We start from the raw sequence: 14,594 nt of genomic DNA, 5'->3' as shown, positions 1-14,594 counted from the left end.
CAGAGCACAGAAGTCTTTTAGGGCATTGAATTTCTTCCGTATTATATTTCAATGGGAAATGCATGACATTGTACAATGTACGATGTACAAACCAAAAGCAAACACTAATGTAAACTTTGGACTTCAAGTGATAATGATACATCAATACAGTTTCAATATAGTTTCATTGATTGCAACAAATGCACCACTCTGATGCAAGATGTCCACAGTGGATGAGATTGTGAGAGTGTGGAGACACTGTGGTATATGGGAACTCTCTGTACTTTCTTTCACATTTTCTGTGCACCTACAACTGCTCTCTTGAAAAAAATTATTAACTTTTAAAAAGTTTAATTTAAAGACCTTTTAAATTTATTTTTTTCATTCATTTCCTTAATCCACTTATCAAGCATCTCTTATATGCTAGTGTGTTAGTTTGGGTCCTTTGAGATGCAGGTGCCAAGACAGGATTAAATGTGTAAGAAAGTTATAAGGAGAAACATTGATGAGAGAAAATTGAGAGAGCACCAGGAAACACTGAGAGTCCCATTAGAATATGATGCAAGTCTGACTCTGAGTGAAGAAGAGAGAAAAGGAAGGAAGGCTAGGGAGAAGCTTGCGAGATGGCTGTGCGGTCTAAGGAAAGTTTAGCAAGGACTTTGGGGCATTCTAGAGCCAACATTACCCATCAACTTGACAAAATGGGTCTGCCTCAGCATCTCTGCCAAGCACAGCCGGAGGCTGAGAGAAGTCCACAGTACACATGGATGGGCATAGACTCAGGGGTGGATCCCACAGCCAAGCAACCAAAGCCCTTGGTCCCTCCCATTGGAGATCTGAGAGGCACATTTTCATGGCCACCACAGGTGGGAACTTTTTTATCCACCACAAAAAGGGATGAGAGGTTTTAGTGTGGATAGGAGGGAAGGACTTAGCCTAACTCAGCTTCAAACCCAGCAGCCGCCCTCCAGAAGTCATGCTGGTGAGTTAGCAAAAGTTTGAACATTCTCACCAATACTCCCAAATATGGAGAAATGCAAACAGAATTGAACTTGATTTTTTTAAGTGAATTCAATCAAATTGTTAATATATTTCTGACTGGTTTGTATTCCCCCACCCTCATTTACGAGGTATTAGAGAACAGAAATTCTACGAGCTGGTTTCAAATCACCATCTTAACTCATAAGTCTTCCATTTGTTTTTTTACTATTGCATCAGCTACTGTGAGGGGAACAGAGTGAAGAAAAGCAAATGAAAAGGCAAAAAGACCAGTTATGTACCAAGACTAAAGTAGTGGTTGTAGAGATAGGGAGATAATTGATTGAAAATATATTTTGGAGATATTATTAACAGGATTGCTGGCAGATTAAATCTCCTTTCTTTCAAAGATTGCACACATGGACAGAATGCTGAGTCGAGACTGTCAAAATTACAATTTAAAAACATTAAGTCCTGTCACTCTTCAGTTCCCATCACAATCTTACCATGGAAGGGCCATCTCAGAGGATGCTTTTACCTCCATCCAACTCCCTACCCTCCCACTGTAACTTCCACACAAAAACCCATTACTGTCATTTTCATCTGTTAATATCGTGTCTTAAATTTTCTTTTCCAAATGAACTTATCTACTAAAAGCAAATGAGAGCTCAAAACAATTTTATAGAACCATCTGGATAATAAGGTAAGAATGCAACAATTTTCAATTCGGTGGAGAAAACGTCCCTAAATATGAAATTCGCCTGACGAGTGGAAAGAAAGTATAAAAAGCATACACCAAACATCATGAGGCTTTCATGTCAAACCCCCAAGACACTCCACTGGGAATCCAAGATTACTTTGATTTCTTTGCTGAGCACAATACCTGCTTTATTTAACCTAAATGAAAATATATTCTGTTCGATGATGCTTAACCTGTAAACCCAGTTGCACACTTGATTCTTGGAAGAAGGAAGTCTAGGGTACATGTGCACAAATGTCCGCTCTCTTCCCACACACAGTGATCTAAATGCCACACCCTTCACAGGCAATTTTGCTAAAGTCCCTTCTGAGGATGGGGTATGCAAGTTTGCATCCAGAGAAGAAGGAATGAGCACCAGGAGAGAGAGCGGCCCACCAGCCCCACAGAGCTGGATGGGGAGATTAAGAAAAGAAAAGCACATCAGATGAGATTGCTGAGAGAAGTGGACTGTATGATGTAAGTCCTCATTGTCCTCTCACCTGTGACCTCTTCGGGGATACCTACATTGCACATGGAGGCATTTTAATGAATAGTCTGCACAGAGTATAGACAAGACAAATTTTTATTTTTCTTCCTGCATGTCTTGATGGATGTCGATTCTCCACCTTTTAATGACATCCCAGACAAATGCAGTGATGGTTTAATCCCTTTTGTCTATTTTTTATGAACAATCTCTTTTCAGTTATAAAGACTCACTTTCAGGATGGGTGCAGTGGCTCACACCTGTAATCCCAACACTTTGAAGGCTGAGGCATGAGGATTGCTTGAGCCCAGGAGCTCCAGACAAGTTTGGGTACCAAAGCAAGAACTCGTCTCTGCAAAACAAATACAAAAATTGGCCAAGAATGGTGGTGCTCACCTGTAGTCCTAGCTACTTGGGAGGCTGATGCCGGAGGATTACCTGAGTCCAGGAGTTCTGGGATGCAGTGAGCTGTGATCATGCCACTGCACTTCAGCCTGGGCAACAGAGTGAGGCCCCCAACTCAAAAAAAGACTCATTTTCAGTTACTTTAATATCCTGTCTAATCAAAAACCAAACTTGAATCTCATATCTAATTCCAAGTCCCTTTCCTTCCCTTCCTCTGCCTCTCTACCCACTCCTTTTTGGTCAGGTTCAAACTTGCAGTGGAGCTTGAGCAAAATCTGTTCCACCACTTTCTCTTCTCACTTCTGGCCTTTTTTAGGGTTAGCGCATGAAGAAAACAGATTAGAGGAAGGGGCAAAAGTCTTTTGTTTTTCCTTAGAGGGTAACTGGTATATTTCCTCCTTGACTGACACCAGGTGTCCACTTCTGTGTTGTCCCCACTCAAATGCTGACTTCTTGTGAGACATGTGTAAGTTCTTCCGAGTCACAGTAGGAACCACCGCAGTGTTCAGGTCCTGAAGCGGGTGTATAGCTCTTTTTGGACCCCCTCTTAGTCCTGCCTCCCAGGGTTCTTCACAGTTGAATCCTTCCCATGCATGCTACCTCTTGAGAAGATGTCTTCTAGATGACTTAAGACTGGCCACTTCCTGCAGCAAGGAACATGCAGGCCAAATGCTGCCCCTCCCACCCTTTTTCTCCTCCCACCACTGCTGGCTGCACTATCCACCCTCATGCTCCAGAATTCTCCATGCCATCAGTAAACCTCATTCTCTATCTTTAGGGACCCCTCTACATTCCAGTGTCAAGGAGAATTATCTCCCTCTACTCCCTGGTGGCAGAGCTGGAAATGGCTACCATGCTTCTGAGCTCAGCCAACATCTGGACAGGGAGTGAGACGCCAGTCTTCCCCTCTAGAAGAACCCACCCCTAAACTCCATGACAGTTTTCTAGGGATCCCATCACTCAGGTCTGGGGGTAACAGTGCCACAGCATTCCATCTGAAGCCAAAACTTCCCCCTTCAATAGGCTGTTGGGTGAGCTCCCTTCAAATGTCACACCATCACTTTATATAGGATGGTTAGGGTGTGGTGGGGGTGGTGATAGTCCCAGGATCAAGAGATTACCCTAGAAATCCATAGAAGGCACCTCTTCCAGCTCCCTGGAGCTCTCTTAAGAATGAGAGAGAACTTGTTTGCTCTCTTTAGTTTTGGGGATTTACACAGAAAAGGCTGAGAAAATAAGGAAAGTCTGACACATGAGCAAGTTGTGCACAATATTGCTTTGGTGTGAATAGGTCGTTCATTGTATATATATAATGAACCATGGAGGCTGTGCCTACATACACAGTGGAAATACACAGAAAGGTAAGTTCATAACCAGTCTGTAACCATCTCTGTCTTCACCAGAGATTTCATAACAAGGTCAGCAAATATTAACCAAAACCATCAGTATGCCAGAGAGAGATATAGAAATGAACAGAACCCATAGGTAGTGAAGGGGTAGAGAGGTCTCACTGGCAGAACATTTATCCAGATGCCTAAAGGTTAAATGAATGCAAACAAAATCCCCGATCACACTCTTTCTGAAATGGATTTGTAATTGCCTTCATTGGGAGCAGATTGCAAGATCAATAACTACAGTATAATGAACTGACTTGCTGTTCAATTTTCATGGGGAACTTTGCAGCTTCTCCACTAAACCATGAATCATGTTTATTTGAAGATCAATTTCACTCCCACCCAGTATCCACAGTAAGAAGTGCACTTATCAGAAAGGCTATAACTTCCTCCCGCGTCCCAGCACCAGTCTGCGGAAAGCTCAGGGCAGCATCTATCATCGCCTCTGAACTGTGGCTCATTGCTTAGAGTGTTTAAGAGGGAAAAATGAATAATCTCCTGAAGTTAGCACTCCCTCAGTTCAGTCAGTGAGCATTTCCTTTTGCCCATCAACTCCTCAGTTACTATGATCCACACATAATGACTAGGTTTCATTTGCTTGCAAAGAAAATGTGGTTTTTTCTAATTTTTATTTTTTATGGGTGAGGTTCTTATGTACTAAAATCCCCCTACAAGGTGCTGGGAATTTTATACAGGTAAGTCCTTATAACAACCATAGAAAATAGGTAGCCTTATTCCCATTTATTGGTGAGTAAATAAGATTCAGAATCATTAAATGATTTGCATACTACACTCATGCAATTAGCAAGTATAGACCGAGAATTTCAAGATGGATTTCTCTAATCCAGACCCTAGACTCTTCCCCTATCCTATCTCTCTCAAGAAGATGAAAGAAAAAGTGTTCTCAGAAACGTAGCCAAGAAATATAAAGAAAAACCAGCATACACCTACTAAATAGGTCAGCAGTAGCACTGCCCCATTTTTGAACCAAATACTCAGAAATTCTTCTCTGAAAAGTTCCAAGATGGGTGAAAAAATTATGAATCTTTTTTACTTTAGTCGTGTTACAGTAAAATGAGACTATCCACAGCTCCCAAAACAGCAACGTTTATGAGTTCTCAAAATCAGTGCATCTCTGAGTGAGGCCGAGACATCATCTGGTCCCACAGTGTCTTCCCAGACTTTCCACATCTCCTCTGACAGGTCCTCCAGCCCCTGTCAGGGGAGATGTGGAGATGTGGAACAGTCGTGGTTGGGAACTCGCTAACTCCCCAGGCAGCCCTTTCCAACTTTGGCCTAGAGAGAAAATGCTTTCTTATTCTGCACAAGGATTTCATGCCCTGGGGTTCTGTCCATGGTTCTGCCTTTTGAAACTCAGGATAATTTTAATCCATCTTCTACCTGACAGTCATCATATATTTGAAGACATCTCTCATATTCCCAACGTGAAACATCTCAGCATCCCCTGGCTTTTTAAAATGCAAACATGCCATGATTTTAAATCCCTTCTTTAGTCTAGTCACTCACCTCTGGTCTCCGCTGTTACCTTGAGGTACCAGCCTGTCTGATGACAGTAGCTTCTAGACTGGTCTTCTTGCTTCATTCATAAACTGTAGTGTAAACTCTGCTCAGCACCAGGAATAGTTCTATAAAATATAAGTATGATCATGTCTCTCTCCCACTCAAAACCTTCCAATAGCTTCACATTTAGAACTAAATTAATGCTCTCTGCCTCAGGATATCGGGAGCTCAGTTTTGTCCTCAGAGTATGATAGGCAACTGACCTCAAACAATAGCACCTCACTCTTGGTGGACAATTTCACAATGTCTCTGTATGAGTGCTTCATTTATATAACTGCTCTGTATTCCAGAGCAGATCCACAGGTAAGTTTGGTTTTTAATGAAAGGCAAGCATTCCCTAAAGTAAAACACCCTAATTTCTGGCCCAGAACAGTAGCTCACACCTGTAATCCCAACACTTTGGGAGGTCAAGGCAGCAGAATTGCTTGAGCCGAGGGGTTTGAGACCAGCCTGGGCAATGTTGTGAGATCATCTCGAAAGAAAGAAAGGAAAGAAGGAAGGAAGAAAGGAAGGAAGGAAGGAGGAAGGAAGGAAGGAAGGAAGGAAGGAAGGAAGGAAGGAAGGAAGGAAGGAAGGAAGGAAGGAAGGAAGGAAGGAAGGAGGGAAAGAGTCCTTAATTTCTGACTCTGAAACTTGGACTGTTTCATGAACTTTCAACCCCTTGTAGGTCTCATTTTTTTTTGCACAAACTTTAACTTTTACATTATAATAAACATTAAAATGTAGACAGTTTTAAAAAGATCTTCTCATCAAAGGACATTCCCTAGTCATTCTAAATAAACCCAAAATAATATAACTAAAAATGAGTGCAGTATGTTTTATGCTATAGCATCTAAAACAAGAGTTCTTAATCTGAATTCCATGATTCCCTGAAAATTATACAAGGTGGGCCCATAATTATCTTTTGGAGAGTGGGTCTCTTGTAGCATCCGCTTCCCCTGCTAGGTAAGTGTTCTAGGAGCCCATTGGCATCAGTGTACCAGCTAGCATTGTTGTGAGAGACTGTATTTGACTTCAGTGAATTTGGGGGGGGGATTCTTTCAACATGTTTGCCCGTTTCATGATGGGTGATTTACAAGCATGCCTGCCCACACAGTGCTGAATGTTCAGCAGTTTTTGACCCCTGTGCCCCACCCTCCCTACTATTCACCCAATCCCACCCCCAGCCACTTTTTTGTTGTTTGTTTCTCCAGATGAAAAAAGTCCTTAAAAGGATACTATCTCGATGTGGAAGAGGTGAAACAAAGTATGTCAGAAACACTAAAAGGCATCCAAATTGACAAGTTCAAAACTGTTTTGAGCAGTGGAAAAAGCATCTCAATAGGTGGAATGCATGAAACAAAGAGTACTTTGAAGATCACTGAAATTTAAAAGAATACATACTTTTTAATAAATGAATTCTGGGGTTTTTTTTCTGGTCCCCTTATATATGAGATCATGGGGGCATGGGTGTGAGAGAGAGAAAGAGAACACGATGCATCCATGGCAGACTGCACTGCCCATTCTAGCACTTTCTGCTCTGCTCTGCAGTCATATAGTGTATGTTTACTGGTTATCAGGCTTACTTTGCCCTAAAACAAGTTATCCCTTTCTTTTTTGTGTACAGAGTGCTTTCATACATTTACTTTCTACCTTCCCACATAAACCATAGACTCTGTGAAGGCAGAGTTCACTTCTGACTTCTTGTCTTCCGTTCTCTCCTTTTGGTCTAGCATGGTGTCTGGTATCTGTTTAGGACTCAGTACATTTTTATTTTAAAACATAATAATTTTTTTTAACTTTTCATTTTTTAATTTTAAAGATGTGGGGTACAATTCAGGGTTAGGTATTCAACTGTTCATTATGCAGGTACCCTTGTTGATGAGGTGTGCCTCCCCTTTCCCAGGCAGATTCCCACTACTGTCAATCCCACCTTCCCTTTCCCCCATACCCCCACAGTTTCCTGCTACTGCCAATCCTTTTCTTACAGTATTACAATAGTTGTTCAAGGTCCACTTATGAATAAGAACATATGATACTCAGTTCTTTGTTTCTGTGATATATCACTCAGTATTATAGACCCTAAATCCATCCAAGTTGCTGTGAAGTTCATGATTTTGTCCTTCTTTATGACTGCATAATATTCCATTGTATATATGTACCACATTTTTTTATCCCATCTTCTTTTGATGGGCAGCACAGTTGGTTCCATGTTCCTGAGCAATGCTGCAATAATCATACGTGTGCAGGTATCTTTTTTATAGAGTGATCTGAGTTCTTCCGCGTATATTCCCATAGGGAGATTGCGGGGTCATGTGGAAAGTCGATTTTAGATCTTTTAGGAATTGCCACACTGTTTTCCACAGAGGCTGTACTATAAAACATAATAAATTAATGAAAAGGGACTCAGTGTCCCCTTTATGGAAATCTCATCATCAACCACTGAAGTTGACTGGGAAGATCGTGTGTTCATGTTAACCACTTATCTGTTTATTCATTCCACTGCAACTCTTTCCTGTGCTCTTACTGAAAACCAGGACCACATTAAGCACAGAGATCAACTGAGCAGGAGTAGCTGCCCTCATGTAGTTCAGTCCAGTATTGGAGATACATGATAAATCAATAATCATAGAAATATGTCATTACAAGCTGTGATAAATGTTCTGAAGGAAAAATGCTAGAAAATCTAATTTAATGATGGATGCTTGGAAAGAAATCCTGAGGAGCATGATGTTGTAGGTGAGAGATAAAGGAAGAAAAGTAATTAAAGGATGAAAAGTAGCAAGAAATTTCTGCTAGGACCAGTACTAACTCTAATAGTTAGGTTTCCTAGGAGGCATCCCAATGGGTGGCTACCTGTGTAGTAGCTTGTCTCCAAAGATAGCCGCCATCAATCTCTTCTCTCTTGGGGCCCACAGGCCACTCCATTTTCTAGATGAGTTCAACTTGGCCTCTCACCTTCTTGAACAATAGAATGTGACAGAGATGATGCTGTGCTACGCGGAAGGACATTGAGGGGCCAGACCTGTGAGTCAGAAGCCATGCTGGAGTCCAGTCCATTTGGGCCATCAAATGGCACCAGCCCCTGCAGCTATCTAAGTGCAACTGCATGAGAGATCCCAACAGGAATTGCCAAGCCACACCCTTCAATCCATAGAAGCTTTACAGATAATAATAAATTATTATTTTAAGCCCACATGTTTTGGGATACACAACAATAGATAACCAGAATACCTAACTCTTTTGGGGCTTTAGCCTAAGAGAACTGGGTTTAGATCAGCTGATGGGGCCTCCTGAAAACAATATTTATACAGTTGTTCTTATTCTGATGGCAAAAAAGAAGAGTTTGTTCCTCCGAATAGACCCAATCCTTACCTGCCCACATCCCAAGCATCTTCTTATTCTGGGCTGTAGAAGAGTGACCTAGAATGTCTCTAACAAGGCCCTATCCTGACCTTTGACCTGAGGCTTTATGAGAGACTCTATCAGTTTCTTCTAGAATCTTCCAGTTTCTACCCTGCCATGGTTTCCAAACCTTTCATAAAAGTCCAACTACAGTCAGTGGCTCACACCTGTAATCCCAACACTATGAATGACTGAGGCAGTAAGATTGCTTGAGCCCAGGAGTTTGAGACCAGTCTAGATGACATAGTGAGACTTCATCTCTACAAAAATAAAAATAAAAATACCCACCAGCCAATATCTCTGCCCCGGGAGGCGCTGCTTCCTGTCTCTATGGGCTTACAACGTGGTGGCATCAGGCGTGGCCTAGACATGCAGAGCAACACCAGCGAGTTCGTGGACCTGTACATGCCACAGAAATGCTCCGCCAGCAACTGCATCATCTGTGCCAAGGACCATGCATCCATCCAGAAGAACGTGGCAGAGGTTGACAAGGTTACGGGCAGGTTCAACGGACAGTTTAAAACTTACACCATCCGCGGGGCTATTCACAGGATGGGTGAGTCTGATGACTCCATTCTCCAATTAGCCAAGGTCGATGGCATCATCTCAAAGAACTTTTAACTGGACTGGAGAGGCCATGGGTGTGAAATATTTGTCATAAATAAACAGTGACATCCTCAAAAATAAAAATAAATCAGCCAGGTGTGGTGGCACATGCCTGTAGTCCAATCGTCTCAGGAGGGTGAGATGGAAGGATCACCTGAGCCCAGAAGTTTGAGACTGCGGTGAGTTGTAATCATGTCACTGCACTACAATCTGGGCAACAGAGTGAGACTCCGTCTCAGAAACAAAAACAAAAATCCAACTACAAGGCAGGTAAAGATGGTGCTTCTCTTTTTCCTAATTGGTGGCTTCATTGTCAGTGTCATCTCTTGCTTTTTCTAGGATCTAGTATCTGCTGGAGAGCTACCTTCTGCTACTATTTCAGTTAGTAGAGAGTAGGGAGCAAGGGAGCAGGAAGAGGAGAATGAGAAACATGTCTTGAAGTTGGTAAGAGCGTTTTTATTTGCACATTTTGCATCATTAATGTTTCTGCTTAGCATAATTAGTTACCTCCTCAAGCTTACACACAACCTACAGTGTTTATGCCTCCAGTTGATAGCAAAACCATCCGCAGAGCCATCCTGGTCCCTGAAGGCTGAACACAGGTGGTTCTGAATGCTGTAGGATGCCAGTTGCTTAGAAAAGCAGGATATGCAAGCTTTCATTGTTACTAAAAATATATTCACTAGAAGAATTGGACTCCTTCCTTTTGTCTAGAGTGGACAAAAGCATCTATGGATTCAGCAATCTTAATAAAAACCCTCCAGAACAAAGCAAAAGGTGGACAAATGGGAACAAATGAGCTTCATTAATGGGGGAAAAGATAGCTAAAATAGGACAACACTGCAGCTCTTTATACAAATAACTGGCAGTCTGCTTTACTCAGACTATGACTACTGCCTCAAAATGTGATTTTGAACTCAACAATATGGTGTAATTTAAGACCTATCGTACTTTGCTGTCATGTCTCAGTGGCCTGGAGTTAGTAATTCAACATCTCTCATAGAATCACAGGCCCTTAAAGTGGGAGAGAGCTTAAAAGCAGAATTACGCATTATATGATGCATCATTATCTTACAATGTATAATTCGTATTCTATTATTATATGTATACTTCGGTGACCCAAGTTAATATTTTTCCATCAACCACTAATTTCCTACTCGAGAGTTATTCATGAAAGAAAAAAGAATCCATTTTGATTTGTTGGAAATGAGCCAATATTAAAATAATGAACACATAATGAAGGCATGTGAAAGTGACTCTTCTCTATCTGATTAACAGAACACTGCTCTGCCATTCAGCAAGACCTGCAGAAATCCAAGTCATATAATAAATACTCTCAGGAGTTATTAAGATAGTGCTGTATATGTGCTGAATACTGTTCTCAGTGTTATCTGCATTAATTCATTTAATTCTTTTAAAAAAAACTCAGGCCAGGCTCGGTGGCTCAGCCTGTAATCCCAGCACTTTGGGATGCCGAGGCGAGTGAATTGCCTGAGCCCACGGGTTCGAGACCCGCCCCGGCAACTTGGCAAGACCTCGTCTCTACAATAAATCAAAAATTAGCCAGATGTGGTAGCGTGTGTCTGTAGTTCTGGTTACTTGGAAGGATCACAGGGGCCCAGCAGGTTGAGGCTGTGGTGGCCGGGAACATGCCACTGCACTTCGGTCTGGGCGACAGAGTGAGATTCCAACTCAAAAAAAAAAAAAAAAAACCCCTTTGAGGTAGAAAGTATTACTATTCCCATTTGATGAATTTGAAAACTGAGGCATAGAGGTTAAATAAATCACCTCAGATCACACTTTCAGTAATTGCTGAAGTCAAGGTTTGGACTCAGGCAATCTGGTGCAAACATTTGTGCACTTAATTGCCACACTAAATTGTCTCTCAATTGAGAGTTGAATGTTTCCATATTTACTAGTGATCAGACTTGTTTTATCCTAAAACAAGTTATCCCTTTCTTTTCCGTGTACAGGATGCTTTCGCATACATTCTTCCATTTGATTGTCCCATAGCTTTGAAAAGTAAGTATGGCAAGAACGATTATCCCAATTTGCAGATGAAGGAAATTGGCAATCATCTTCTTCAACTCTTTTATATTTATGACCAGAAAAGTAAAGTTGTATACATAAAGAACATCTATAAATAAATATTAAAATAGTATAAGCTGTTTATTATAAAATGGGTAAAGCTATGGACAGATATTTCGTAGAAGGAGAAATACGTAGTTAGCAATCATATAAGGAGGTGTAGAACGTTATCAATGAGCAGGGAAATGCAAATTAAGGCCAGAATAGGGTAACAACTGCTATGACTTTTCCAGACAAAAATGCAAATATCTATACCAAAAGATAAAATAGAGCTATAGGATTTATACATGGCTGATAGAAATGTGAGTTGAAACAAATTTGACATTCTCTACTAAAGTTGAAATTCATATATCCTGTGACCCAGAAATTTCACGCCTACATATATTCTCAAAATATATTTTTATACATCAACAAGAGATGTATAAAAATGTTCACAGCAGCATTTTTTCACAACAGTAAAAAATCTAGAAACACCCCAAATGTCTATCAGCAGAACAGTGACTAGATACATCATATAAAAATGCATTTAATGGTAGCCAGGCACAGTGGCTCATGCCTATAATCACAGCATTTTGAGAGGTAGAGGAGAGATGATTGCTTGAACCCAGGAGTTCAAGACCAGCCTAGGCAACATAGCAAGACCTCATCTCTATTAAAAAAATTATTAATGAAATATCAAATAACAGTTAAAATGGATGGTTTATAAAAACATACACCAATGTGGGTGAATTTTAGCCATATAATACTAAAGTAACAAAACGCAACCCCCTCCACCAAAAAAAGAAAGCAGGGGAATGAAAATTAAAAGAATTGGAAGGGACACAGTCAGAAGCATGGGATATTGGAGGGATTCCATATAGGTCATGTCATAGGCAGAATCCTAAAATGACCCCAAATCACCCATACTCTTGTATATTCTCTCCACTTCAGTATGGGTGGGACCTGTGACTTGCTTCTAGCCCATACAACATGGCAATGGTGAGGGAGCTTTGGAGACATAATTAAAGCCCCTGGTCAGGCGTGATGGCTCTTCTCTGTAATCCCAGCACTTTGGGAGGCTGAGGCAAGAGGATTGCTTAAGCCCAGGAGTTCAAGACCAGCCTGGGCAACATAGAAAGATCTTGTCTCTACAAAAATATTTTTAAAATTAGCTAGGTATGGTAGTGGGTGCTTGTAGTCCCAGCTACATGGGAAGCTGAGGCAGAAGGATCGCCTGAGCCCAGATGGTTGAGGCTGTGGTGAGCCATGATCATGCCACTTCACTCCAGCCTGGATGACAGAGTGAAACTCCAACTCACTCAAAAAAACAAAATAAAATAAAAAATAAAGTCCCTAATAGTTGACTTTAAATATTTATCTAAATTGAGATTATCCTGGATGAGGTTGACCTAATCAAGCGAGCCCTTAAAAAAGATTTAGGAGTAAGATACTCAAACAAGCAGAGACTCTTTCTGCTCACTGCTGATGTTAAAGATACCAACTTCTTGTGGTATGTATACACAATGGAATATTATGCAGCTCTAAAGAAGGACAAACATATGGACTTTGCAGCAACTTGGATGATTTAGAGTCTATCATACCCAGTGATCTATCACGGAAACAAGAACAGAGTACCATATGTTCTCACTCATAAGTGGACCTTGAACAATTAATACTTAATACTATAAGAAAGGGATTGGCAGTAGTGGGAAACTGCTAGGGGAGGGAGGGTGGGATTGGCAACTGAGGGAAACTGCCAGGGGAGGAAGGGGCACACCTCGTTAACAAGGGAATCTGCATTATGAACATTTGTATACCTATTGTATCCCACATCTTTAAAATAAAAAATAAATAAATAAATAAATAAAAATAAACATACCAGCTTCTATAAATTCTACAGCCTCAAGGAAACAAATTCAGCCAACCACCTGAGGGAGCTTTCCTTGTCTAGTCTCAAGATAAGATCACAGTCTGTTCCACACCATAATTTAAGCCTTATAAAACCCAAAGCAGGACACCCAGTTAAGATATGCCCAGATCCTGTGAGAAAATATATGGGCATGGTTTTAAGTTGCTAAATGCATGGTAGTTTGTTATGCAGCAATAGAAAATTAATGCAGGTAGATGTAAATCACTGTCAAAAGCTTAGCCTTTGTTTTAAAATGCTGTGTACCAGTAAGTTATTAGTAATTGACTAAACAAATAAAAACAAGCCATTCACAAATTAATAGTGAGAGTAGGTCATGAGCCAAAGATTATAATTAACTCATTTTTGTACACCTGTAATAAAATTGAAGGAGAAAAATAAAATGAATAATAAAAAAAACAGGGGTCCTGGGACCAACTCTCTTTCTTTGGCAGGGAGATGAGATTAGAACCCCCAGTTCGGGGCTTTTTTTCTACTACAATGAGTTGCCTTCTAATTCAAATTCTAAACACCTAGAATCCCTCTGAAGAGTTCAGAAACTAATGGTTTTACAAAAATTATATTCAACCTATGAAACCTTGTGTGAATCTACCCATCTTTCCCCATGCCAAACCTTACTATGTCTTGTCATCTGCAACTGTCCTTAGGGAAGAGTCTATGAAGAAGGCTACTATAGTCACAGGATATTGGACCAGGGTGGTGACTGTTCCAAAGGCCCTCATTGATAGTTTGGCCAACAACCTATGTAGTAGACTGGTGTAACATTTAGACTAGATGAAGTATGTATGAGAGTCAGAAGATATCTTTGGGGGCATATCCAAAGCTCGTTCCATTTTTTAAATGAGATACAGGAAAAGAAAAAGCAAAAGTTGAATATCCCATGTATGTCACTGGCTATTACAAAAATAATTTGAACTCACCCTTACAGTCATTTATAGGATATATAAAGAAAGAAGAATGAAGAGAAAATGATAGAGACAACATGCCTACTATTCTTACCTGAGTATTCAGTACTAGAAGATACTTGATACTATCAATTCACTTTTCAGA

At 40.7% G+C, this 14,594-nt stretch overlaps 1 pseudogene; it reads left to right on the top strand.

Annotated features, from left to right (window-relative positions):
* The first annotated feature begins 9,313 nt into the window (after nucleotides 1-9,313).
* On the top strand, nucleotides 9,314-9,565 carry LOC103258893 (annotated as a pseudogene).
* Nucleotides 9,566-14,594: the final 5,029 nt, after the last annotated feature.

The sequence above is a fragment of the Carlito syrichta genome, unplaced genomic scaffold (assembly GCF_000164805.1).
Source record: "Carlito syrichta isolate Samal-C Ts95f unplaced genomic scaffold, Tarsius_syrichta-2.0.1 Scaffold302399, whole genome shotgun sequence".
Classification (NCBI taxonomy): Eukaryota; Metazoa; Chordata; class Mammalia; order Primates; family Tarsiidae; genus Carlito; species Carlito syrichta.
This window is presented reverse-complemented; position numbering and strand designations above follow the sequence as displayed.